Source organism: Rattus rattus, chromosome 3 (assembly GCF_011064425.1).
Source record: "Rattus rattus isolate New Zealand chromosome 3, Rrattus_CSIRO_v1, whole genome shotgun sequence".
NCBI classification, from domain to species: domain Eukaryota; kingdom Metazoa; phylum Chordata; class Mammalia; order Rodentia; family Muridae; genus Rattus; species Rattus rattus.
Window position 1 is genome coordinate 59905380 of NC_046156.1, and position 9831 is coordinate 59915210.

The window sequence follows — 9831 nt, forward strand, 5'->3', positions numbered from 1 at the left end:
CCCCAGCGCTGAGTGAGCAGACACAGAGACTCATGGGATAGCCAGTCTAGTCTATTAGGTCACCTCAAGGGCCCAGTGAAAGACCCTGCCTCAAAAAACAAGGTGAATAGTTCCAAAGAAACTACACCAAAGATTGACCTGTGGTTTCCTTGTATACACACAAATATGTGCACATTATAACTACCCATGAACATGTGAATGTGTGTGCATGCACACACACACACACACACACACACACACACACACACACCCCTTATTGGCACAATGGGAGAGACTTTAAAGTGCAGTGCACTAAGGAGGAGTATTGATAAGGTCTGCAGGTGAGTGAATTCATGTGGTTTTCTTTTCTTTCTTATTTAATTTTTTTGGAATGAAAATTTATGTCTTTTAGAGAAAAGATAATGTTTACCAAAAAGGAGAGTAAGAGAGGGATAATATTGAGACTGGGAGACAACAAGCTGATAGAGATGCAAGCACTGAGGGATTAATGTTGGCCATAACTGTTTCCATTTATTCTCACCACTCATCAGCCATGCAGATCTGTGGGAAATCCTGGGGTCAAAGGTTGGCTAGGCCCATGATACTGATCACATTAAATCTAACCCAGCAATCAATGACCACCCAGACTCCTTTATGAGGTTTGGCTCTGGAAATTCAGAACCGTGCTTGACAGTGTCTTCAGAACATATCTACTCTCAGTTCCTTGTTTTCCTTTTGTAGCAATGACTCCATTTGAAATGACCAATCAAACACGTGTCACAGAATTCATCTTCCTGGGATTCTCCAACCACTCCAGCCTACGGGGCTTCTTCTTCCTGGTCTTCCTGGCCATTTACCAACCAACTCTCCTGGGAAACACTCCTTGATGGTGGCCACCAGGGTCAGCCCTACTCTACACTCCCATGTACTATTTCCTCAGTAACTTGAGCTTCCTGGACATCTGCTACACGTCCACCACCATTCCGGCCATGCTAGTGAACTTCTTCCGGGAGAAGAAGACCATCTCCTATGAGGGCTGCCTCTCCCAGATCTTCTTCTTTGTGACATGTGCTGGCACAGAGGGTGTTCTTTTGGCCGCCATGGCTTATGACCGCTATGTGGCCATTTGCTACCCTCTTCGGTATCCAGTTCTCATGAGCACAAGGGTCTGTATCTGCTTGGTGATTGGGTCCTGGCTCTGTGGCTTGGTGAATTCTGTGACTCACTCAGCACTGGCAACCACACTCACTCTGTGTGGCCCCAACCAGATCAGCCACTTTCTCTGTGACATCCCCTGCTCCTGAAGCTCTCCTGCTCAGACACCTCTGTCAACAGAATCTGTCCTCCATGTGGCCAGTGCCACCATTGGCCTGAGCCCCCTGCCTGTTCACTGCAGGCTCTACATTTTCATCATCTCTGCCATCCTGAGGATTCCCTCTCTGCTCAGGGCAGGAGAAGGCCTTCTCCACCTGTGCCTCGCACCTCACTGTGGTGGTAGTCTTTTATGGAACAGCCAACTTCAACTATGACAGACCCAGGGAAGGCTACTCCCTGGACATGGACATATTGGTGTCTGTGCTCTTCTGTGTTGTGACCCCCATGTTGAACCCTATCATCTACAGCCTGAGAAACAAGGAGGTTAAGGGTGCCCTTAGGAAGCTTATTTAAAAAACATGAATTCTCTAGTGTGGTTAACAACTAAAATTATCAGTTGCCAATAGCTCCTTGGCTAAGGGTAGTACTGAAGAAATAAGTTTCATAGATACAGGAAACAAAGCGGTAAGAACGAGGTTCTGGGAATACAGGAGCAAGGTCTTGGTGGTCAGAGTGACCAGGCTTGGTGGAAACCAGCCAAAACAAAAACAACTGTTCTCCCTACCCCTCCCTGTGGTAAATTCTGAGAACAAACACAAGGTGTCATCCTGGCCTTGCCGGACCACCCAGTTCCTCCCACCTTCTGAGGAACTTTCCAACTTAGCCCTTTCCTAGTGATTTTCCAAGGCCAGGTGTAGGTCTGGATGAGGAAAGTGACTAACTAAGCCAAGAACAGCCCCTTGAGCAGGCCAGCCAATACCTGACAAGATCCTTTGTCCTGTGTACCACCAATGAGAATGAGCCAGCTAGCTTTGTTGCTGAAGTCTGCCCTCTGTAAAGAAAAAAAGTTGTGTGTTTTTTGGGTTTGGAGTTGCCTCTCCCTGAGTGGATGAGCAACCCCACATACGTGGATCATTAAACTTCTTGCTATTGCATCGCTCCCTGTGTCAAGTTGTGTTCTGTGGGTTGCGCTCCTGAGGTAAGGGCACTTCAGGGTCTTACAACGGTACTTTGTGGATTATCTTCCCTTAGCTTGCTGGGATTTGGGCTAGATTGAATTTTCACTGATCTTGTGCATGTCACAACCACTGTGAGTTCACACGTGTAGCTTCCCAGCTTTGTCTGGAAGACAGTTTCCTTGTATTCATCCTCCACCTTATACTTTGCCTACCTTCTCTTCTACAGTGATCCTGAGCTTTGTGAGGAGGAGATATAATACAAGTGTCCCATTTGTGTTTAGCATTCCAAAATCTTTAATTCTTTGTACCTTGGGTCTCTATATTAATCATCATCTACTGAAAAATAGAAGGTTTTCTGATGAGAGTTGAGGGGTGGATTGATCTATGGCTATAATGGTAAGTCATTAGGAACTGGTTCAATACTATATCCATGTAGCAGACTAATTGTAGTAGGTTCTCCTCTAGAACCTATGAGCTACCTAACCACAGGCTCTTGGCCCAGTAGTGATGCTAGGAATGAATTTTAACTTGTGTAGCAGGACAACAATCCGCTTAGAAGAGATTGGTTGTTCCTGTAACATTTGTGCCACTGTTGCACCAATTGATATGTCCTTCAGGCCAGATGTATTTACAGCTCTCAGACTTCATAGTTAGATAACACTGATGATTACTTTTCACCTCCAATAGTGTGTGCAGTGTCTTCTAGCATTATTAAAGGCATCCAGTAGGAATGAAGCTTCAAGGTCAATACCAGCTTGATATCTCTATTTTCTATGACTCAAGTATGTGGTGTCTTCTACAGGAGGCAGTTGGAGGGTAACCAACAGCATTGGCAATAGCCTGTAAGTTTAGAGGTCTATGAGGCAACAATGGCCAAGAGGTAACCCTTTCCTGGCACTGGGCTTTTATTTGTTAGCCTTCTATTGGTATGTTTTAACTACACAAACTAATATGCTTTCATTATGACTTTCTACACATGCATATAACATTCTCTCTCTCTCTCTCTCTCTCTCTCTCTCTCTCTCTCTCTCTCTCTCTCTCTCTCTCTCCCCCGGCTATGATATTGCATTTCTTTTTTCATTTTTTTCCTGAGTCAGGGTTTAATGGACCTCCAACTCACTGTGTAGCCAAGGATGACCTTGGACTTATGCAGATATGGGACTGAGCCCAGGCCTTTGTACATGATAGGCAGTTACTTTACCAGATGAGCTAGATCCCTAGCCCCCTATGACCCTTTTCATCTCCCTTCTCCCTCTCATTTCTGTCTCCAAATATAAAAGAAAAAAATGTGAATTTTTTTTTTTTTGCTATTGAAAACAGTAAAGTTTTATTTTATGCTCATTAATTTCTTTTTTTTTTTTCATCTTTATTAACTTGGGTATTTTCTTATTTACATTTCGATTGTTATTCCTTTCCCAGTTTCTGGGCCAACATCCCCTAACCCCTCCCCTCCCCTTCTCTCGGTATTCCCCTCCCATCCTTTCCCTATTACCTTCCCTTCCCCAACAATCACGTTCACTGGGGTTCAGTCTTGCAGGACCAAGGGCTTCCCCTTCCACTGGTGCTCTTACTAGGCTATTCATTGCTACCTGAGGTTGGAGCCAGGGTCAGTCCATGTATAGTCTTTGGGTAGTGGCTTAGTCCCTGGTTTTATGTCTGGCTTATTTCTCTTAATATAATGGTCTCATATTCTATCTATTTGTGTGAAAACAATAGAATTTCATTCTTCTTTATTGCTGACTAAAACTCCACTGTGTACATGTCATGTTTTCTTTATCCATTCATCTCTTGGACACCTAGGCTAAGTCCACAACTTGACTCTCTGAGTAGTGCTGTAATAAATATTCGTATAAGTAAACCAACTCTAATTTTAGAAATATAGTCAGAAATTATACCACTGGATCTTGTGGGAGTTTTATTGTTAAATCTTTGAGGAATCTTCATCCTGGTTTCCATAGTTGATGCATTGATTAATGTTTCCAGCAATGTTATATGTTATAGAGGTTATATGCTTGCACCTGTCAGTATTTTATCTTATTCCTTGTTTCTTGATTCTATACCATCCTGACTGGACATGATGAAATATCATTATAGTTTTGTTTATATTTCTCTGATGGCTAAACAAATAAAAAATTATGATTGGCTAATTGTGCTTCTTTATTTGAAAATGTCTGTTCAGTTCATTTACCCGTTTATTGATTGGGTTGTTTGATTTTCAAGTTTTATTTTATGCTCATTAATTTCTTTTTTTTTTTCATCTTTCAGGGTTTTTCTAGTCCCTTATATATTATGAATACCATTTTTTGTCAGATGAATAACTTATACAGATAATCTCTAATTCTATTGTCTGTCTCTTCAACCCACTAACAACCTCTTTTACCTGCAGAAGCTTTTTAATTAGTTATAATTGCATATGTCAAATCTTGCTTTTTTTTCGCTGAACTATTGGAGTTCTATTCTAGTTGATGCCTGTATCTTTATCTTTAGAGTTCCTTTTTCTATCGTTTTCTTGAACAAGTTCAAACATTTAGGTTTTATTTTTAGGTATTTGATTTATTTTGAGCTTTTTCTTTTCTTTTTTTTTTTTTCTTTTATTGGATATTTTCTTTATTTACATTTCAAATGTTATCCCCTTTCCCTGTTTCTCCTCTGGAAATCCCCTATCTCATTCCCCATCCCCCTGCTTCTAAGAGGGTGCTCCCACACCCACCCACTGCCCCTCCCCTCCCTGACATTCCCCTACTCTGGGGAAATGAGCCTTCACAGGACCAAGGGCCTGTCTTCCCACTGATACCCGACAAGACCATCCTCTGCTACATATGCAGATGGAGCCATGGATCCCTCCATGTGTACTCTTTGATTGGTGGTTTAGTCCCTGGGAGCTCCGGGGGTTCTGGTTGGTTGATATTGTTCTTTCTATGGGGTTGCAAACCCCTTCAGCTACTTCAGTCCTTTTTTTAATTCTTCCATTGGGGGCTTGTTCTCAGTCCAATGGTTGGCCATGAACAGCGAACATCCACCTCTGTATTCATCAAGCTCTGGCAAAACCTCTCAGGAGAGAGCTATATCAGGTTCCTCTCAGCATGCACTTCTTAGCATCCACAATATTGTCTGGGTTTGGTGACTGTATATGGGATGGATCTCCAGGTGTGGCAGTCTCTGTACGGTCTTTCCTTCAGTCTCTTCTCCACACTTTATCTCTGTATTTCCTCCTGTAAGTATTTTGTTCCCCCTTCTAAGAAGGACTGAAGCATCCACACTTTGGTCTTCCTTTTTCTTGAGCTTTATGTGGTCTGTGAACTGTATCTTGGGAAATCTGAGCTTTTGGGCTAATATCCACTTATCAATGAGTGCATACCATGTGTATTCTTTTGTGATTGGGTTACCTAATTCAGGATGATATTTTCTACTTCCATCCATTTGCCTATGAATTTCATGAAGTTTTTAATAGCTGAGTAGTACTCCATTGTGTAAATGTACTACATTTTCTGTATCCATTCCTCTGTTTGAAAGACATCTGGGTTCTTTCCAGCTTCTGGCTATTATACATAAGGCTGCTATGAACATAGCATATGTGTCTTTGTTGTATGTTGGAGCATCTTTTGGGTATATGCCCAAGAGAGGTATAGCTGGGACCTCAGGTTGTACTATGTCTAATTTTCTGAGGAACCTCCAGACTGATTTCCAGAGTAGTTGTACCAGCTTATAATCCCACCAACAATGGATGAGTGTTCCTCTTTCTCCACCAGCATCTGGTGTCACCTGAGTTTTTGATCTTAGACATTCTGACTGGTGTGAAGTGGTATCTCAGGGTTGTTTTGATTTGCATTTTCCTGATGACTAAAGATGTTGAACATTTCTTTAGGTGCTTCTCAGCCATTTGATATTCCTCAGTTGAGAATTCTTTGTTTAGGTCTATACCCCATTTTTAATAGGGTTATTTGATTCTCTGGAGTCTAACTTCTTGAGTTCTTTGTATATATTGTTTATTAGCCCTCTATCGGATGTAGGATTTGGTAAAGATGTTTTTCCAGTGTGTTGGTTGCTCTTTTGAGATCTACTCTCAGACTTCAATGTATGGGTACCCAACAGTCTGTTTATGACCCCTTTGTAGAAAATCAAAAGCCATCACTGTGTGGGCTTATTTCTGGATGTCTTTTCTATTCTGAGAATCTGTTTGTGGCAGTACCAGCTGGTCTTGTCACTGTAGCCATAGTAGTTTGAATGAAGGTCATCTCCATAGGCTCAGAGACTTGACGCTTAGTCACCAGGAAGTGACATTACTTAAAAGGCTTAGTGGTGTGGCCTTGTTAGTGGAAGTGTGACTTGAGGTTTCAAAAGCCCAAACCAGGCTTAGTGGCTCTCTCTTCCTGCTGCCTGCTAATCTGGATATAGACCTCTTGGCTACCTCCCCAGCACCATGTCTGGCTGCATGCTGCCCAGGTTCCCACCACAGTAACTGACTAATCCTCTGAAACTGTACACAAGCCCCAATTAAATTCTTTCTTTTGTAAGAGTTGCTATGGCCATGATGTCTTTTCACAGCAATAGAACACTGACTAAGACAGAAGTTAGTACCAAGGCCTGGGGGATGAAAGGCATGACCAGATTTTGTTTGAAGGGACGCGGAAGAATTGGGACTTTGGATTAGAAAAACAGTTGGATGCTCTAAGTGGGACTTAGTGAGCCATCCTAGTAGGAGCATGGAAGACAGGGCCATTGAGGATGACATAGAATGTTGGGGCCCAGCTCAAGAGGTTTCAGAGAAGAATATTAGTAAGTGACCTAGAGGTAATTTTTGTGATATTTTAGTGAATAGTGTGTCTGCTCTGCTATTTGCCCTTGTCCAAAAAATTCTACTCGAGGCTTAATAGAAGAGTTTTAGATTAATGGTGTTGGCAGAGATTTCAAGACAGCCTAGTATTATTGACTGTGTCATGTGGTTATTAGTGGCCATTCTTATGCAGATCTGTAATAAAAAAAAGAGCAAGCTGAGCAAGAAAAAAATTAAAAATGTATGGTTTGAGGAGAAAAGGAACACCAGGAAGCTTAATGGAGCCAAATCTAGTTCTCAAGGAGATAAAAGGCTTAAAGAAAAGCCTAGAGCTATATGGAATAAAGGGAGTGGTGACCTTAGCACAAGACCCCATCCAGCTGAGCTTCCAACTTATGAAAAGGAATTAAAGGAGAGCTTAAGCAGGAAGGAGACCATTGAAAACAAAGCTGATGCAGATGTGATTGAACTATGGGGTCGATTCCAGCCCTAGCAAGCAGAAGGACTCAGCAACTTCAGTGTGGTTCTGGCTTTAGAGTCAAAGATACAAGAAAGGGTTTGTAGAAATTTCCTCTGTGGCTAACAAAAGTCACTGAGGCCAGATGTGTGTCAGGGATGTCTCTGCGAGGAGTCCTAGGGAGGCCATTTCACGAAGCTATGATGAAGCCTGAATGTATGGGCAACCCCAAGAGGGTGGAGGTGCTAGAGCCTTGGGATACCAGCAACAGAGTGTGGAAAGAGCCCAAGAGAGAGACGTGTGTTTCAGTTAACAAAGCTGGAAGGAACTGGAGATTGGACGAGCACTTTGACATCACACATGGAGATGCAAAGTTTGGAATTTGCCCTATAAGTTGCCAGTCTTACTTTGGTCTAGCATTTTCTCAGTATGCTCCCTTTCCCCCCTTTTGCGATGATGTATATTGCGTACCATTGTATGTTAGAAGTGAGTAATCTGATTTGATTTTACAGGGGTTAAAGTTAAGAGATTGCCATGGGTCTCAGAAGAATCTTTGAACTTTGGGCTTTTAAGTACTGTTAAGACTGTGATAGACTACAGGAACATTTGAAGTTGGACTAAATGTATAATGATTTGGCCACAAGCCCATGGGTGCCAGGGAATGGAATGTGGTGGTTTGAATGAGAATGTCCCCCGTAGGCTCTGAGATTTGAGGCTTAGTCACCAGGGAGTCGTGTTATTTGAAAGGATTAGGAGGCATTGCCTTGTTAGAGCAAATGTGTCATGGGAGGTGCTTTGAGGTTTTCAAAACCACAAGCCAAGGCCAGTGGCTCGCTCTTCTTACTGATCTGGATGTAGAACTCTCAGCTACCTCTCCAAGACCATGTCTGCCTGCATGCTTCTTCTCATGATGATAATGGATTAAACCTCTGAAACTATAAGCCAGTCCCAATTAAATGTATTCTTTCATAAGCATCATTGTGGCCTTGGTGTCTCTGCACAGCACATGAACACTAAGGCAATAGCATTGTACTGTAACTTCAATTTACATATTATGACATCTCCACCATTGCGCTTTTGGTTCAGAATTAGTTTGGTTAATCAGACTTCTCTATATTTCCAAATGAATGCTATGACTATTTTTTTCTATTTCAGTATTCAGTATATGCATGTGTATGTGTATGTGTCTATATGTATGCATATGTGATGAACTACTCTCTTATTGTTTTTTTTTTTCCCTTTGCTATTATCTCTTCTAATTTTGGTTTGATGTCTGCTTTGTCAGACAAGTATACTACCCCAACTTATTTTCAGATCCTGTTGGTTTGAAATATTAGTTTTACTTTCACTTTCAATCTGAGTATGGGGTTGGGGATTTAGCTCAGTGGTAGAGCGCTTGCCTAGCAAGCGCAAGGCCCTGGGTTCGGTCCCCAGCTCTGAAAAACAAAATTAGAAAAAAAATATTAAAAAAAATTTTTAAAAAAAAAAGAAAGAAATCAATCTGGGTATGGCTTTGACAATCAGTCCATGTAGGTTTCTTGCAGGAGGAAACAGTTGGGTCTTATTTTTATTGTAAATTTTTGGCTGATTTGAGGACTCTGTTCTTTTGTTCCTATCACATCTCGTTTAGAGACTGAATGCATGTTCTTATGTATTTTTTCAATTATTTATTTATTTATTTATTTATTTATTTATTTATTTATTTTAGCTGGCTGGTGTTGCAGTAAAAATAAAAAGGTGGTAGAATGGGTTCCCCGCATACCCTGGCAGTCCCAGTCTCTCGCTAGTTTGGCTCCAGCAGGCCATTAGAACTAGCACTAATTTATCTCAGCGGCTCTACCTCCAAGCTAGCCATACCAACACGGCACCCTGTCAGGGTGCCCTGAGCTCACTCACAGCTCTCTTGGCTGTTTCCACCACACCACGCATACACATCCCAATTCCGCGGCAGCCCACTGCATCCTGCCACTATACACATACACTATCTTGAACTCAATTAAGTCGCCTCATGAAAGAACACATCACATAATATCCTCTAATCTAACTGATAAGATATAATTTGCCCATCTAGACAACACAAAATCCCATACACTTCTATCGCTTAAGAATAGCCATAACAACCTGTAATATATGCAGAGGGGAAATCTTAATATCTGCTACCATGTTCTCCCAGCTCCTTCCTCCTCTGGCCTCCTCAGCCGCTCTAAAACTTTTCTCCTGCCCATCCTTCCCTCTTGTCCAATGACAAGCCTTGTTCTATACTGTATCCGCCTTCACCTGCATAATGACATCAACCTACATGTTGGTTGCTTGGCTGGTTGCTTGGGGGCACACACATGCTACAGTGC

General features: G+C 42.0%; 1 pseudogene; it reads left to right on the plus strand.

Annotated features, from left to right (window-relative positions):
- The first annotated feature begins 722 nt into the window (after nucleotides 1–722).
- On the plus strand, nucleotides 723–1647 carry LOC116895395 (annotated as a pseudogene).
- The last annotated feature ends 8184 nt before the right edge of the window (nucleotides 1648–9831 follow it).